This window comes from Narcine bancroftii, chromosome 11 (genome assembly GCF_036971445.1).
Source record: "Narcine bancroftii isolate sNarBan1 chromosome 11, sNarBan1.hap1, whole genome shotgun sequence".
NCBI classification, from domain to species: Eukaryota; Metazoa; Chordata; class Chondrichthyes; order Torpediniformes; family Narcinidae; genus Narcine; species Narcine bancroftii.
The window spans coordinates 81,974,169-81,993,158 of NC_091479.1; the positions used below are offsets into that span (position 1 = coordinate 81,974,169).

General features: G+C 41.3%; 1 long non-coding RNA gene across 2 annotated transcripts; it reads left to right on the forward strand.

Moving 5' to 3' along the window:
- The first annotated feature begins 13,506 nt into the window (after window positions 1-13,506).
- LOC138746024 (uncharacterized) lies at window positions 13,507-17,994 on the forward strand. Of its 2 annotated transcripts, XR_011346658.1 has the most exons (3): window positions 13,507-13,574; window positions 15,078-15,327; window positions 17,426-17,994. It is a non-coding gene; the product is annotated as an uncharacterized lncRNA (long non-coding RNA). The 2 variants fall into 2 exon arrangements; XR_011346657.1 differs by lacking the exon at window positions 13,507-13,574 and having other exon boundaries at window positions 14,338-15,327.
- Window positions 17,995-18,990: the final 996 nt, after the last annotated feature.

Below are 18,990 nucleotides of genomic sequence, written 5' to 3' on the forward strand. Positions count from 1 at the left end.
ACTTTGTGAGGAGCTTGAGGAGATTTACGTCCTAAAGAGTCAAAAATGTCTACAGGTGTACGGTAGAGAGCATTCTGTCTGGTTGCATCAATGACTGGTATGGAGGAGCCAATGCACCCTACAGAAAAAAAACTCCAGAGAATTAACACAGTGAGTGACATTATAGGCATCAGTCTTCATTCCATAGAGGACATCAACAAGAGGTAGTGTCTTTAGAAAGCAGCCTCTATCCTCAAGGACCACCACCACCCAGGCCATGCCCTCTTCACACTGTACAAAAAGTACAGGAGCCTGAAATGAGGACAGTTTCTCTCTCTGCCATTAAGATTTCTGAATGGCTAATGGACTAGATACAAGCTCACTTTCTCCTATTTTCTTGCACTACTTATTTATTTTTGAAATGTAATTTATAACAATATTTCCACTGTAATTCTACTGCAAATCAATTAATTTTGTGAAATGTTTATGACAATAAATTCTGATTCTGATGCAGGAGGGCAAGGATTGTGACTTCAATGCACAAGCGGAAAAAATTTAGTTACTACAGAGGATGTTTAATTCCTGTTTCCTAGAACATCCAATTGTGTCTCCAAACTCTCAACATTAAGCAATCATATGGCCAATACCCAATCTACCTCCCCCCTCAATGCCCATTTGCCACCCCATAATCCCACATACCCATACCAATACTTCCCAATTCCCTGATTCCCAACAGTATCCCCAACCCAGTCTACAATGAGTCCCAAGTGCACACACTTAGTGGCTTTCAATCCACTCCATCCTCTGGAGAAGGTAGAGGAGAGGTCATTGTGCAAGGCTGTAAACCCTATTCTATTGTGCTCAAGATCTTGGCAATAAAAGAATTTAGCGGTCTGGATTCTTGCACAAAGTTGGCAACACTTGCTTTTACACACTGAGTAATTTCAAGATTACATTTATTGTCATGAACACAAAATACAAAAAAATCTGTTTTTTTAAAGACCCTCAAAAAAGCACTACTGATCCAGAACCGCTATTAAGACAAGAAAAAGCAGCAAAAGAGAGTCCATTTAGTGACATCAAGTGTCCATGAATTCCACTGGCTCCTCCTTCCCCATAACCTCCACAGCCACACAGCCTTGTCCAGTCCAGCAGTGTACCTAAGCTCTAGGCATCCAAGTCATATGTCCTCAGCCCTGGTTCCAAACCCCTGAAGTTGTTAGTATCCAAGACTTTTGGGAATCCTGCTTGGCCAACCTCCCATTTTGATCTTTCTAAAATTAACCACTTTACTGAAATTCAATTGTATTGTTCATTTGACTGCAGCCACCTGAAATCTACTACTATCCTACACAATTCTGATGCATATTGCCACTTTTCAAATTTCAAGATTGAACTCCCTGTACACCAAGTACAGGTCATTTCTAAGTAATGAATGTTGTAACAGTCCTAACACAGAAGGCTCTTCAACCTTTCTCTTTCTATGCATGCTGCCTAACTGAATGCTTCCTGCATCTTCTGCTTCTTTTTTGGCCCTATTACAGAATCTCAAGAACGCCTCTTCATATTTCTCTTCAGTAAGAAAAATATGCAATCACCCCTTCTTTCTACCTTCTAGTTCTCAGCCAATTACCACAATTGTAATGCCATTTGCTTCTATTTTTGATTTTCCTCCAAAGTGATTACTTCATTCTATGCTTTTTGGACACTCATACATACATTGATTGCTCTAGTGGCCGTCTATGCTACTTCATCATTAATGTTCTGATTGGATCCAAGTTGTCAACAATTGTCAGTTTATAAAGTACTTTAAAAGTTAAACATTTATTAACTTTTTCTTTCATGATTTTCAATTTATTATTGATGTATTCATTTGCCTTTCAGCAACTGTTATACCACTAGTATTTTAATTGTAGCTTAGTGAGTTTCCTGCTGAGAATCACATTGTGCCAGTAGCTAAACACTTAATGTAGACACTATTATCTGAGAAAAAGAAAGTGCTTACTCGGGCTGCAAGCCCAAGGGAAGAGCTTGGACCATGTTAAATTTCATGCTGCAAAATGCTCAGACTTAACTGGCGCACCACACAATGGCTGTGAAGGTTATAATAACCTTTAACTTTCATCTCGTCAGTTCATTCCAAGGTGCTAATGGCAAATAGGCAAATCAATTCAAAATGCAGAGATAAAATAAACCAAAGACAAATATCTCAAATGTTTAAACAAGTAATTTAATTTCCACTCTGTCAATAGGCTGCATGGTTAGCCATGCTGCTACAGTGCCAGTGACTGGGGTTCGAATCTGACACTGTCTGTAAGTGTTTCTGTGTTCTTCCTGTGTCTTCATGGGTTTACCCCAGGTGCTCCGATTTTATCCTGCCCTTCAAAAAATGAGGTTATAGATCAATTGAGTATAATTGGGTAGCACAGGCTGGACTATATTGATTGGAAGGATTCCTGAAAATCCAAGTAACAGACTTAACTTGTATACCCTATTATATATCACATTTATTATTATTTAATCAAGATGTTTCCATACCTAGAACATTCAGTTTGTTTGGGACTATAGTTATGGACTATAGTTTGGGACTATATGTCACTGCTCACTTTCAGTTTTTCATTTCATGGTCCCAACAATAATTGACCTGTACACCAGTCTCCCATATCTTTTAATACTTCCATGAAGACTATTAAATTAACATTCAATCATGTCAAGTCAAAACTTATTTCATATCGTTATTGTAAGCTCCATTATCTTGCCTTTCACCTCCTGGGAAATCTATAACTCACCTGTTCCAATACAGCCACCTTAAAAGAAAAATTGACTTAAGAAGGCAACCAATGAACAAAAGTTAACACCTAACTAGACCACCTCCTTGCACCACCAGCACCATCCTCGACTTCCCTAAGCATTCGCTACCTCCAACGAGGTAGCTTTGATAACAGCTGCTTGAAATGCCACCTCAGCAATGTTGAGTATAAGGGGTTAAGTGGTTAATAAAAACACCTTTTATTGCTATTAACAAAATCTGTTCAGAATAGACTGTAAATGTTACTCATCCATCAAATAGGACATTAGCAACATTCAATCACTGATGTTGAGTGAACATCCAATAGCTCTACAGGGGCACATGCCTGCACCCCATGGGCAAATTAAAGCCTTTACTGCTATCGTTAATAATAGGAGAGTTTCTCTCAAGGAAGGTTGCGAACCTTATTTACTCCTACACTTGTTTTTTATGACCCCACAAACATTCAGACAGGTGACTTTTCTATTCTACCTTTAGATTACTATCCACTGCTGTACCACAATCCTATCTTTCTTTGGCTTGGCTTCGCGGACGAAGATTTATGGAGGGTGTAAAATGTCCACGTCAGCTGCAGGCTCGTTTGTGGCTGACAAGTCCGATGCGGGTCAGGCAGACACGGTTGCAGCGGTTGCAGGGGAAAATTGGTTGATTGGGGTTGGGTGTTGGGTTTTTCCTCCTTCGCCTTTTGTCAGTGAGGTGGGTTCTGCGGTCTTCTTCAAAAAAGGTTGCTGCCCGCCAAACTGTGAGGCGCCAAGATGCACGGTTTGAGGCGATATCAGCCCACTGGCGGTGGTCAATGGGGCAGGCACCAAGAGATTTCTTTAGGCAATCCTTGTACCTCTTCTTTGGTGCACCTCTGTCACGGTGGCCAGTGGAGAGCTCGCCATATAACACGATCTTGGGAAGGCGATGGTCCTCCATTCTGGAGACGTGACCCACCCAGCGCAGCTGGATCTTCAGCAGCGTGGACTCGATGCTGTCGACCTCTGCCATCTCGAGTACTTCGACGTTAGGGATGAAAGCGCTCCAATGAATATAGGATTCCAATGAATCCTATATTATTAAGAAAAACGTGTTAAGACCTTAATTATGCCAAATGCTTTGCCAGTTAGAAATTCTACTCAGTAGAATGGACAATGGCGTTCACAATTGCAACCATTGTGCAAAAGCACAAAATTACCTCTGATCCTGTGAATTCAGATGTTTCCACTGATAACATTTATAGCTCTAAGTCATCAATTATAATTCATCAGTGACAACCCTGCAACACCAGAATAACATCAGCAAATCCATCGATGAAGCACCACAGTGTATTCAAAATATCAAGTTGAATGTTATCAGTTCATTGATGAAGAATCCTTTACAATCATTACGCTATCTGTCTTGCTGTGCATTTCAGATTTCTTTTCAGCATATATGACAATCACATACAACCCAGATTCTTTTTCCTGCAAGTGAAGCAGAATAACCACTTATTGGTAGTGTTAATAAAACCTGTACACAGCATATACATGTAAACAAAGAACTGTTACAGATAATGAATGTAAACAAACTGACTATGCAATACAAAGAGAATTTTTAAAAATCAATAAAGTGCACAAGTCTTTAAATGAGTTCCTAATTGAGTTTGTTGTTGAGGAGTCTAACTGTGGAGGGGTAGCAACTGATCCTGAACCTGGTGGTGCAAGTCTTGTGGCACTTGTACCTCTATCCTGATGGCAGCAGTGAGAACAGAGCGTATGCTGGGTGGTGTTGATCCTTGATGATTGCTGGTGCTCTCCAACAGCAGCACTCCTTGTAGATGTTCTTGATAGTGGGGAGAACTTTGCCTGTGATGTCCTGGGCTGAATGCAGGGCTTTACGCTCAGGGGTATTGGTGTCCCCATACCAAACCATGATGCAGCTGGTCAGCACACTTTCCACCACATTTGTAGAAATTTGCCAAGGTTTCTGGTGTCATACCAAACCTCTGCAAACTCCCAAGGAAGTAGAGGTGCTGATATGGTTTCTTCACAATGCCTTTAGTGTGTTTAGTCCAAGAAAGATCCTTCCAAATAGTGACTCCCAATAATTTAAATTTACTCACCCTCTCCACCTCTGATCCCCCAATGATCACTGGATTATATATCTCTATGTTTCCCTTCCTGAAATCAACAATCAGCTCTAGTTTTGGTGGCATTGAATGGTGCACCAGCCAAGTTTTCAATCTCCCTCCTGTACACTGATTCATCAGCTTATTAAATAATTCCAGCGGCTAAGGTCTTTTTTTTCAGCCTTTTATTTTACTATGTAATATTTGATCTCATCCAGTAACATAGCCACCTTTGTCCTCACATCCTCCTCACAACCACATTGTCACCCAGTTCAATATCATTAATAAAAATGGATTGATTACAGTATATGTAAGCTGTTGGTGTTATAAATCTTGAAGATTTCAGTATCCTTTACTGGGCATTTGTTTGAAAGTTGCAAATGGAATTTGTTGAAAGACAACACATAACCCATTCCACCCTCTTTTTCTGCTGTCTCATTCAAACACGAGTCCTATCACAAGCCCAAGTCATTGGATATATTTAAGACAGACAAGTTCTTGAATAGGAAGGGATCAAGGGTTATGGGAAGAAGGTATGAAAATGGGGTTGAAAAAGATAGTAAATCAGCCATGATGGAATGGCGGGGCGGACTCGATGGGCTAACTGGTTTAATTCCGCTCCCATGTCTTATGGTTTTTGGGTGATCTGAACAGGAAGACCTCATCTTGGGAACAGAATAGACAGATAAATTGAGAGAAAGGAATAGAATACTTGCAGGGAACTGTGTGTGAAGAAGTGTAGTCATTGTGGGAGTTGATGGGTTTGTAAAAATTGTCTGTAGAAAGCTTGTCTCCCAAGATTGAGACAGACAGATTAACAATAGGGAAAGTAGAGATGGATCAAGTAAATATGAGGTTAAGGAGAAAGTTGGCAGGAAAATGAATAAAGTTTATATGTTCATCATGTGCATGAGGCAGCACTGATGTAGTCATCAACATAACGGATGAAGGGTTGAGGGGCATTTTCTATATAGGCTTGCGGCATGGATTATTCCACAAAGCCGACAGACAGGAATAACTGAGACCCATGTGGGTACTCATGCCTGCTCCTTTGACTTGGAGAAAGTGGGATGAGTCAAAGGAGAAGTTATTATGCATGAGAACAAGTTCTGCCAGGAGGAGGAGGAAGGTGGTAATGGAGGGTGACTGGTTAGTTCTCTTGTCAAGAAAGAAACAAAATATTTTGAGACCTCTGTATGGGGGGAGAGGGTGGAGGTGTAAAGAGATTGGATGTCCATAGTGAAAATGAGGCAATCAAGTTCAGGGAGTTGGAAGTCATTGAAGAGAAGGAGGGCATGTGAGGTATCGCGGGGGTAGGAAGGAAGGAATTGTACCGGGGAGACAAAACGGAATCAAGGTAAGATGATATTAGTAGCTTATTAGAGAGTTTCTGGCCTAGCTTTGTTTCTCTGATGACTTAATGCACTGTTTCCAATTTCAACATGACAGAAATGGGATGTTGAGTGGGTGGGGAGGGGGGGATGAAGGAGGGAGGGAAGGGAGGGGGGAAAAGGGGAGAAAATGACACTGTGTATATTCAAGAGGGAAATGTTTGTGTGTATTTTGGTCAGTTTGGTTCATAGTGTGAAAAAAATTTTTTAAATTTTTTAAAAACTGACAGAAATGGTCAGAATGATAGAAAGTAAAAGAACTTTTCTCCCAAAAGTAAGTGGATGTGTGGGACAATAATATTCTGGTCCAACTGATGGTTTTAAAAAATGCAATAAATTAATATCTGTCAAAAATGGGATTGTGGGTTTGACACAATTCTTGGACTGACTGGACAGAGAGTTGTGCAAGCAATTTATCATCTGTGAAACCAATCTGATTTTTTGACAAAACTCTCAAAGCCATGTTAAAAACCACACAGACGTCTAGTGCAACAAAACCTTTACTTCTTCAAATTGACGACTTGCTGTCACTGAAACAATGAATGACGTATTATAGTGGATAGAATCAAGGTCAACACATCCAGGCTAGAAACCCAAGATTGCTTAAAAACACATACCGGTAATAAAATATTGCTGCAAGTCCGTGCCAGTTGCAGAAGAGTGATTTCTATATGAGCATTTATTCAAAGAACTATGCACAAGTTGTATGGTGCCAAACAATAGGTAAATTTCTAGAATGTACAACCTGCAATCGGAATCCATTCAATATAGGCTCCTTAAAGCAATGATTCTCAGGAGTTAACAGCAAAGGATCAGCTCAGAGTTGCAGAAGAGTGTGCAAACCTTTCCTTGTAGTCAATAGGCAGAATCCTTTACCCAAGCTAAAAATGTCAAATATTAGCAGAGATGAATTAAAGGTGAGGAAAGTTTAACAAAGATGAGTGGGGCAGAGTGTGGTATGTGCCAGGGTTAGTGGTGGAAAGAGATAATAGCTCTACAAAAGTTCTAGATGAATACATGAACATTCGGGGAATAGAGGGATATATATCACATGCAAGCAGCAGAGACTAAGTTTAATTCAGTGTAATGTTTGGTATGGTCATCATCGGCCAAAGTGCCTGTGCTGTACTGTTTTATGTTCTAACAGCTGGTTTGGAGATCATGGTTCAATAGGTAGAACACCCATCTTTATGTATGTTTGAGGGTTTCATATGGAGGCATGTTATGCACGTGGAAGCATGTAATTAAGTTTAAAAAAGTGTTGAGCATGCTCTGAAGTCCTGATCACATTTAACAATTAATTTCATTCTACAATTCGATCAGATGGAGTAAAATGTACACAATTGAATTTATAGGGCAATTTGAGTTGTGATGTAAGATAATAAGGAATTTGTTAAGAGATGAAGTCAACTAGACAAGATTTTCTTTGATTATAAATCTGAATTTTTTTTCCATTTAAATTATTTGAAAATGCGCTCACTTTTATTCATTTCTGCTACATTGTTATCAGTCACTGCAGCATCTGTGAAGTTTGTTTTCACGGGGAGTCACATGATGCAGAGGAGGGAGTAGATGCAGGAACCAGAGCTCCAGGGAAATCAAAATGAAACAAACTAAAAACAGCCAGAAAAAATAAGTAGAAAAAAAAAATCAAAAGATAATACATGGGAAAGGAATAGGGAGGAAGGATAAGAAATCCACCCCAAAAGAGTTGCCGACTCCAACGCCCTGTGACAACCAGGAGCGGTGGTCTCATGGTGGGGAAGATGGCAAAGCCTGTTTGAGGCATCCGCAGGCAGAGTAAACAGGGATGAGGTTGCGACCCGCCCTGAAAACAGACGACTCCCCTGGATTGGCCAAACACAATATTGACGTCACTGGGTCACGCCTGTCAGCAGGCCTGGAAAAGAGTAGAGGTGATGCCTACACCACAAGGTGAGCCCTGCGAGGGGTGGGCGAAAAAGGCCAGTAGTGGCATTGGCACTGGGAACATCAGATGGATAGCGGGCGACTTCGACCTTGCACCAAAAAGCCAAAAGTACAGCCCTGTCTGCAATGTAGGGTGAACCCCGGTGATGGAGATGTCAGGAAGCTGAAGTGGCAGAGACGATGAGGAGGAGATCAGTTGGCAAGGAGGCCCGATGCCTCAGGCAGAGTAGAAGAGGAAAACGGAGAGAGAGAGGGCACAGAACACTCCATGAGAAACAATAAAGATGTGATGGAGGCTGTGGTCAGAGAACAGACTAAAGAAAATATTAAAAGACGTCGATGGAAATGGGAGAAATTAGGAAGGCCGTGAGGGAATTGTCTGGGAGGGTGACTGCGGTGGAGGAGAGGATTGAAAGGGTGGAAGACAGTATAGAAAGATTAGAAAAATGATATTGAGATGCCTGGGAAAAGGACAGAAAAAAGTTATGGGAAAAACTAGATATACGAGAAAACTTCAGTAGAAGAAATAATATAAAAATTGTAGTGGTAAAGGGGGTGTTGAAGGGAAAGACTGTTGGAACCCAAGGGGTAAAGTAATCATGGAAAAAAAATATAATATTCATTATGTATTCATTAATCCATTACTATGTAACAATTTACTATTTACTTCAATTATACGGTTTAAGGGAAATAGTAATGCAATTAAAGTAACAGACACAGTATGTAGAAAAGTTGGCTGATTATAGTACGTGTAGAATTTGCTGCCTCCAAATACAAAAGAGAGAAAATGGGTATAAACCAATTTAGTAGCTAAGTCATAAGGAGGTGTTGAGTAGAACGGAAGACTATGGCCAGACGAGAACAAAGAAATAATTAGAAATATCTGGGGTATGAATTGATTTCTGATCAAGACAACAGGATATTCTGGCCTTGAGGATTAAGATAGGAGGTCTACACCCTAGATAACTGCAGAGCAGGAAATTGCTTGAGATAAATCTTATGCTAGGAATCTAGCAAAGAAAGCCAACTCTTGGTCAATGTAATAAGGTTGATCTATATAAACAGAAGAGACTGGACAATAGGGGTCAGTCTTGGGGAATAGCTCACTGAGCAGGTGACCTATGAACTAACGACCGAACCAGAGCTCTGTTAAGCTTTATTCTTGTGCTGTGTAATAAATTGATTGTGAAACCGAATACCTTCTCCTATCACTTCATTCAACGAGCATGCTGGACTCAGACGACACATAGACTAAATTGAGGGTAGGGTAAAGCCAGAGTCCGACAAGACCCAGTGGTGTTTTTCAGGGAATGGATCCCTGAGATACTAGGAAAAGAAAGAGTGGTGGGGGGGGGGGGCCTCCAAATAGAAAGGGCCCATCGGTCTCTCTTCCCAAAGCCAGGTCCAGGACAGAGGTCTTGCTCTGTCCTGATTAAATTCCTGAAATATCAGGACAGAGAATAAATTTTACGCGTAGTCGCTGGGTGCAAGGGAGAGAGGTGCCCCAGTAGAGTTTGAAAGGGGTAAAGTCCTCTTTTTACCCAGACCTAAGTGTGGTGTTTCTAAAAAGACACAAGGAGTTTGACCAGTTAAGAAACTTTTAAGGAATAAGGAAATCAGCTTTACATTATTACATCCATTGTTACGACCATCAAGGTGTTTTTGCCTGGGGGCAAGAGGAAATTCTTTGTAGAAACCAAAGAGGCATTGAGATATGCAAACACTTTGGTTGCCGCCCAAAGGGAGATAACAGGTGAGAGGGCCAAAGGCAAAAGACGATGTGGTTGTAAATAATTTTAAAAAATAACACAAATATTTGTTAAACTTTGTTTATCATGAATGTTAAAATTTTTTAAAAATTGTTGGGAGCTCTGGAGTGGCTGAGGAGGCACCGAAGATGGGTGCAATGAGCATACTCCAGAATGAGGAAGGAGACAGTGCCAAAAGTTCGCGGTCTGATACCAGGAGGGAAAGAATAGGTGCATGGAAAAGAGGCATAAAGGTTGTATGTTTTTTTTACTTTTCATTTTAGTTTTCCAGAATTTATTTTGAATATGGTTTGCAGAGTCAAAAAGTCACACAATATGGACTGGGTGAATGGTAAACGTCTTGGGCAAAAGGTAAAGGGAAAGAATCTGGGGGAAGGGCTCTGAGATGATGGATAAAACAAATTTTTAAATTTAATATTAATGGCTTAAATTTAAAAATGGAAAAGAGAGTCTTGGCACATTAAAAAAATGTAGGTGGATGTGGCTTTTTTTTTTACAAGAGACCCATCTTACGAGTAGGGAGCATCAGAAATTAAGAAAGGATTGAGTGGGGCACATGATAGCGTCCTCCTTTAATTCCAAGGCTAGGGGAGTAGCTATTTTATAAGGGAAAAATGCTCTAGTGGAGGTGGATGACATGATCACAGACCCAGCAGGAAGATTTGTAATGGTACTGTCAAATGTATTTGGAATCCTGGACACTAATGTATACATCCCTAATTTTGACAATGAAAAATTTATACAAAGTGTCTTTTTACACTTGGCAGAAAGGCGGGAAAATGTCTTCATTGGAGGGTTTTTTAACTTTTGCCTGGAGCCAGCATTGGGCAAGTCAGTTAAGAAAGTGATGAGGCCCAGGGGGCCAAAAACAATTCTGGCCCTCATGAAGGGATAAATCTGGTGGATGCCTGGAGACAGTGGTACCTGAGGGAGAAGGATTATCCCTTCTACTCAAAACAACAGGATTTTTACACCAGAATTTATTTGTTTCTGGTCTTTGCCCAGTTAGATGGTAGGATTGCGGAAACTGAGTACATGGCAAGGTTATTATCAGATCATTCACCTTTGACTTTAACTACTGCCAGACAAACAAGCTGTAGTGTGCAGGTAGCGCCTTACCCCAGTGCTATTGAGAAAACTGGAATTTTGTAGTTACATTTGAGTTCAAATAGAGATATTTTGCAAGGCAAACTGTACCTCTACTGCCAACAAATTTTTGATATGGGATTCATTAAAAGTCTACTTGAGAGGTCAGATAATTTGATATACTAAAGGCATTGAGAGAATATATGAGGTAGGTTAATGAATTGGAACAAGTGGTAACTCAATTGGAAAAGGACTACCAAAAATCAGGATGAGGAAAAATATAGAATGTTAACAAATAAAAACCTCAAATACAACACTATACAAACATAGAAGATGGAAAAAACAATATTAAGATCTAAGCAAAGGTACTACAAGCAGGGGAAAAGAGCCCATAAGGTTCTGTCTTGGCAGTTGAGGCCAGAGGAAATGATAAGGACAATTAATGCATTACAAAAAGAGAGAAAGGATTTCATACAACCCGAAGGAACTAAACGAAGCATTTATGCAGTTTTACATGCAATTGTATAAATCTGAGTCAGCAGGTGACTTTTGATAAAAATGGAGGAATCCTTGTCTAATTTGGAATTATCAAATTTAGAGCCCAAGGCGCAGGAAGGATTAGACACTCCCTTCTCCAAAGAAATAATAAAAGCACTAAGCTCGCTACAAACTAATAAATCTCTGCAGGATGGTTTCCCTCCTGAATTTTACAATGCCACTGTTCTTGGATGTGGTAGAACATGCGGTTGAGACCCATACCCTCCCAGATGGCAATAATTAAAGTGATCCCCAAAAAGGATAAGGATCCATTGAAGCTGTCTTCTTATAGATTAATCTCACTTCTGAATACAGACTATAAAATAATAGCCGAAGCTCTGGCAAACAGATTGGCTCAATATTTACCAAAGTTAACAAACCCAGATCAGATGGGGTTCATACAAAAAAGGCAATTGGCAGACAATATAAGTAGACTACTTAATATAATACACCTGGTTCAGTCAAGGGTAGATCCAAGCATAGCTATAGTCCTAGACGCTCAAAAAGCCTTTGATAGACTGGAGTGGGACTTCTTGGTTAAAGTGCTGGAAAAATTTGAGTTGGGAAAATAATTCATAAATTGGGTCAAAGCATTATACCATAAACCCAAGGCCAAAGTTGTTAATAATGGCCAAATATCTCCAGTCTTCCCACAGACCAGATCTAGTAGACAGGGTTGTCCACTGCCCCAGCTCTATTCATACTCCCTATTGAATCGCTGGCAGAAGCCATTCGTCGGGATCCAGGTATTAAAGGATTTAGAGTGGGCCAGGAAGAACATTAAAACCAACTTATTTGTGAATGATGTGTTGATATATTTGAAAGAACCTGCAGGGTCATTGGCCAGGCTACAGACTATACTGGATACAAAATCAATTATAATAAGAGTGAAATAATGCCACTTATAAAAAGGGATTATGAGGAGTATCAGCAAGAGAGTAAGTTCAAGTGACCACAAAAGAGGATTAAGTATCTGAGGATAAGGGTGGACGATAAACTACAAAATTTATCTCCCTCTGCTTGGAAAGATCGAGGAAGACCTGCATAGATGGATAAATCTGACCTTATGCCCATTGATGGGCAGGGTTAACAGCATTAAAATTAATATGATGTCAAGGCTACAATATCCTTTTCAATCTTTGCTCATGCCATTACCCTAGAGACACTCAACAGTTTCTTTGGAGGGGTAAGGTGGTGAGAGTTTCCATGGAGAAATTGACTTGGGATTATAGTCTGGGAGGAATGAGACTCTCTGACTTAAAAAAAAATTATTGGGCAACCCAATTGAGGTTTATCGCCTTGGGGTGGAAGTGGTACATCTCCTTGGGCACAAATTGGTCTGCACATAGTAGGGGAGAAGATAGCAGTAGAAATTATATAATTATTTAATTATTTTCCAATATGGACCGAATATATTTGTTGTCTTGATGCAAACATTTGAAGTCCCTTGAAAATGCTGTTTGGACGTTACCCTCTCGGTCGAAAGTTAATATCATGGAAATTTTATTTTATTATAAACTTAATAACTAAATTCTACTTTTAGCAGAATTCATTGGCACAGAAAATATGCTTTTCCCGTATCCAATCCAACAGTAAAACTCCTTCAAGTTGAACTGACAGGAAAATAAACCAATGTTTGAAATGCCAGAACATGAAGAGCAAATTGTGAATTCAGCTAAATTTAACCAAAAGATCTTAATGCATGGGTTTTATACAAATCCCTTTCTGCCACGGAAACTATTTCCTCTAACTCTAATCTCTTTTGGGGCATTCACTGGGCAGCAACTCTGTGCTGGCAATCCAATGACATTACTGGTGTCATCACTGGAGTTCGTGCATTCTGAGAATGATCTGTGCAATAAATGTAGCCATAACAACAGAATGCTCCACAATGTTATCCAATGAGGAAAAGATCCTAACCCTTTCCAGTGTTCATTTGAAGGAGGAACCGGCTCCAGCTTAAAGTTCACGTCTGTGAAAAGGTGGTCTCACTATAAATGATAATGCCTTGACTGTTGCAGCAGGGAACACGATCTGTTGCGTCGGCTCGTTGAAGACTTCTTGCAGTCCCTCCCGAGTGAGAGAGGTCCCAATATCATGGAGGAGTCAGAAGTCTGCTCCCTGAGCGAAGCCGACCCCTTGGAAGGTCCATCCGAACCGGTGGGCGACAGTGAGTCGGGACAGAGCCGCCGCCTGGCGCGGATCCTGCTCCGGATCCAGCAGCCCGTCGCCCGGGTCCGGGACTCCCTGAAACAGGCCTGGGATTACCTCGTGTCGACGTGCAACTCCGCCGAGGGCACTGAATCCAGTGGCAGCGCTTGCAGTTTCTCCGTGAGTGACTGGGACTCACGAGGCCTGGGCGCCGCCGGTGAAGAGACTTCCAGCCGCCTCCAACACTGTTGGCATTCTTTCCTCAGTGACTGGCAGACCATCACGGGCGACCGAACCCCGCTGACGACCGCCGGCAAGGCCTGCAGGCGCTGGCGCAAATCGCTCCGACGCGGTTGGGAGTCGCTCACGCGGCGGTGGCGCGAGCGGGTCGTCGCTCCTCGGTGGGCCAGCCCCTGGGCGCTGAGCGGGCACCTGGTCACGCGGTGCCTGGCCCCCCTGCCGCGCTGCTGGAACGCCGCCGCCGGGCGCGGCCGCTCGGCCGCGCGCCACAGCCGCGCGCTCGCCCGGGCGTGGGGCTGCGGCGCGCGGTCGGGTCGCGGGCTGGCGGGAAGCGGGCGCGCGGTGCGGGCCGGCTGGACGACGCTGGGCGCGTGGTGCGGCTGGCTGGGCCGCGCCTGGAGCTCGCTGGGCCGCTGCTGGCGCGCCTTGGACCGCGGGAGGAGCTCGCTAGGCCGCTGCTGCCGCCCGCTTGTCGGCTGCCTCAGTGCCCTTCAACAGAGACGACGCCGGAGGATGGCACGCTAGGGCGCCTCCAGAACCTATCCGTTTAATTCCCGCTGTTGCCCTTCGTTCGGATGGGATCCTCCAACGATATTTTAATCCGCTGACTGTGACAGATCCCAACTAAAATATCCTTGGAAACATTGAAGCAGATTAGAAAAGAACTTCTCACAGCTCTTGACATGAACGTCTCTTTTGTTCCTAACAGTGGGCATATTAAGTCGGATTCTACTTACTTGAGATCCACTTCAAGCAACCCTCTTTATTCCACTAGATCTACCTCCTATTTAAAGATTCGTGCCTGCCCTAATTGAAATCTGTGCATCCAATTCATTCTTGCCCTCATCTAAAGCATTGCAACTGTGTACATTTTCCATCCTATTCCCCTGTGATTTTTTTTTCAGGCCTTTGATTTCCAACATTTAACACCCATATCAATGTTGGTGGTCTAAAACAGTCATATGTTTTGGTGGATATGGTTTTATTTCGAAACAATATCCCTAATTCAGTGCAATTACCATAGTCGGTGTTGCAATATGTAAAACTAAACCCTTACTTCGATGTAAAAGCAGAAAATGCTGTAAATATTTCAGCAGGTCGACATCTGCAGAGCGAGACTGTTGATTTCGCCCTAATGAGGTTAGTCTGCTGGATGTTACCAAGTCGACAGTGAATTCAAAGAGTTCGCTATTGAGCCGATAAACTGCTGGGCTCATTTCTGAGCCAATCTCCAATGGGACACAAGACCCATCGATTCAATCATGGCAAGAAAGGGAACAACTTCTCGTGGTAGATGATTCTGGAGATTAAAATCATGAATGATGTTACAGATTCAACTAAATGGTAAGATTTATGATCAGACTGTCTTTTGTTCTTGATGTCTCTTCTAATTATAAAGACAAATGTTACACGAATGGGAGAAATACATCATTGGGGCTGAAATAAAGGAAAAGGTGAGATCCAGAATAACTCAAATTGTTCCTGTGCTCAACCTTTACCGTTGAAGAGTCCAAGCATTTTCATAGCTATTTCAGCTACACATAGCCCTCATACTCATTTTAGTCTGTAAACCAATAGACAGAGGGGAAGAGAAAGAGCGCAGGGTCCTAACAGAAACTGGAGAAGTCAATGTTAATGCCAGCTGGTTGGAGAGTGCCCAGGTGGTAAATTAACTGTTACACCTCAAATTTGTGGGTGGCCTCTGTTTGGCAGTGCACAAAGCCATTGACACATGTCAGCATTGGAATGGGGTGTGAAGCTGGCCATGAGGAGGGCCCCATTATTCCGGCAGAATTGAGTTAAACAGGAAAGTCTACAGATGCTGCAATTGTAGTAGAAAGCACAGAAGTGCTGGAGAAATTCAGCAGGTCATCTACATGATCCCACCATCCAACATATCTTCCCCTCTCCTCCCTTTTCTGCTTTCTGCAGGGTCTACTGCTTCCATGACTCCCTTCTCCACTCATCCCTTCCCACTAATTGCTCACTTGGTATGTTCCCCTGTGGCCACAGGAAATGCTATACTTGCACCACACCTCCTCCTTCATCACAATTCTCCGAGTGAAACAACGTGACTGCTCCCATTGTGGCCTCCTCTACATCAGAGAGACTGGATGCAGACTGGAAGATCGTATTGTTTTTGTTTTTGCTTTTAAACACTCCCCCCCCCCTTCCCTAACCCACCCACCCTTCTCTAATCTATCCCCCAAAGAAAAGAAGAAAGAAAGAGGAGATCATATAACATAAAAATTCATCAATTAATTACCATGGTTCGGAGCAACGCCACTAATATGCAGAAAGGGGATTTAATAATTCAACCCCATATAATCCAAATATGGGTTCCAAGTTTTACAAAAAAAGAAATACTTATTAAGTAAATTATATGTTATCTTTTCCAGTGGAATACAAGATCTCATCTCCATATGCCATCTCAGAACACTCAAATCAATCTCATTTTCTAGCCACAGCTAAAGCCAAGCTCAAAAAAGCAATTTGAAATCTATTTAATTTCAATTCTAAACAAATCTTTTTAATATTGCCCAACAAGAACACCACAGGATCTAATGAAACGCCTTCATTCTGATGCAATAACAGAGACCTCCCAATGGCCAACCATTTCAATTCCATGCACCATTCCCATGCTGACATATCTGTCTATGGTCTGCCAAAATGAGGCAATCTGCAAGTTGCAAGAACAACACCTATCATCCCATCTGGGCACTCTCCAACCAGATGGCATTAACATCAATCTCTCTAGTTTCAGCTCCCCCCCTCCCTGTTCCCTGTCCCTTTCAAGCCTGAAACATTGGTCAAATACCATTGCTTCATCTGGGCTTTGCGTGGCCTGCTGAGTTTTTATGGAGAGGGAAAAGTTCAGATGAGTATGGACTAAATACAGGCAAATGGGGTTATCAGTTGATATAATTTAATTTGCATATTTCAGTCATCCCTTCTGCTTCATGACAAAATAAACCCAATTTATCACAACCAAAACCCTTCTAGCTAGCTAATGTCCTGATGTATTCCCTCATCACACTCCAGAGCATTAACACCCTTTTGACAGTGCTGCATGCAATATTACAATTGTGATCTACTTAATGTTCCATGTAATTGTACTATAATCTCCTTCCTCTTGTATTCTCTGAACCAGCTAATGAAGGCCTTTCTTTTAACCATTTTATCTATGTGTTACTGTCTTTAGGGATCCCTGGACATGTACACCAAGGTCTCTCTCATAATTCTCCCTCACAATTCATTGTGTATATCTTAGCCCAAAATGCAACATTTCTCATTTTTCAAGATTTAATTCCATCTGCCATTTTTCTACCAATATTACCTGCTCATCAGTATCATTCTGCAATCACTGTAAGTTACCTCAGGATTTTTATCTGTTTTGTAATTCAACAGAATAATAGTCACTCTTTTAATTTTCATATTTTAGGACCCAAGTCTGAAGATGAGCTACCAATGGGATAATTCTATCCTGCCAGGTCGTGATGAAGAGAGAGAATCATTTAGCAATCTAGAAAACTATGCTTAAGTGAATAGTTCAATCCAATGGGAGAAAGACAATGAACAGATTTGAGCAGATCTTTCTTACTGGAATGCCAATATCCAATAAATAGGTTACTTTTTTTAGTTTACGCTTTTTAGCCTTTTTCACGAGACCAGTTGCAGAAGCATTTTTTTATGCAGTGTCTGATCTAAGGGTGTTTGTTAACTGGAGATAAAGTAAGTAAATTTCTCCGCACTGTCCTGGGCCAAGAACAACATTGTGGAAAAATATCCTTGACTGAATTGTAGCAAGTATCTCGGCTAATCCCTTCTAATTTTGTCCTGCATGTATTTTGTGAAGCAGTGGAGAGAATTTTTTAATATGCATTTATACTACATTAAGAGTGTTTTGGGACAGCTCAGAGAAGATATCGTTTCACAGCTCTGAATTCTTGTGTCACTAAACATGTACATTTTCTAAAGAATGCTTGGAATAAAATGTTTTTGGTGATCATTTATTTGGATATCTGGATCTTTCCATTTGCATCAATAGAGCTGTTCAAAAATGTCAAGAAAGAAATTATCTTCCAGTAGCTATGTAAGATTATTGATAGCATATTGTCAGCTCAAATTCAATACCCTGTCATTATTACTCTTTTGAGATACAATTTAAGATCACTTTCACACTAATATCAGTTTAATAATTAGATTAATTTTGGTTCAGTTTTATTTTAATGTTTGCCCTTCAGTTACTTAATGAGCAAAATTAAGCTATAATATATTAAGACCATAATATATAGGTGTAGACGTAGGTCATTTGCCCATCAAATCCACTCCACCATTCACCATTCCATCATGAGCTGATCCATTCAATCACTCAGCTCCACTCCCCATGCCTTTTCCCCATAACCTTGATACCCTGAGTATTCACAAAGCTATCATTCTCAGTGTTAAATACACGCACAATTTGGCCACCCGTGATAGTAAATTCTGGAGATTCACCACTCTGTCTAAGAAATTCCACCACTCTTCAATTCTGAAATTGTGCGCTCTTATACTAGACTCTCCTTCCATAGGAAACAACTATGCCACAACTACTCTGTACAGGCTTTTCAACTTTCAATGCTCCCCCTCATTCTTCTGAATGGCAAGAAGTATAATCCAAAAGCTATCAGACGTTCCTCATATGCTAATCCCTTCATTCCAGGAATCATTCTTATGAATAATCTTTGCACCCTCTCCAATGCAAGCACATGCTTTCTTAAATAAGGTGCCCAAAACTGTGCCACATATTCCAAATGAGTCCTCACCAGTAACTTATAAAGTCTCAACATCACATCCCTGCTTTTGTATCATATTCGTCTAGATGTCAATGCTAACATTACATTCACCTTCACCTCTAACTCAGCTTTGAGGTCAACCTTTAGGGTATCCTGCACGAGAACCTCCAAATTTTGATTTTTCTCACCATCCAAGTCGAGTTTGTTGTCATCTGATTGTACAAGATCAACC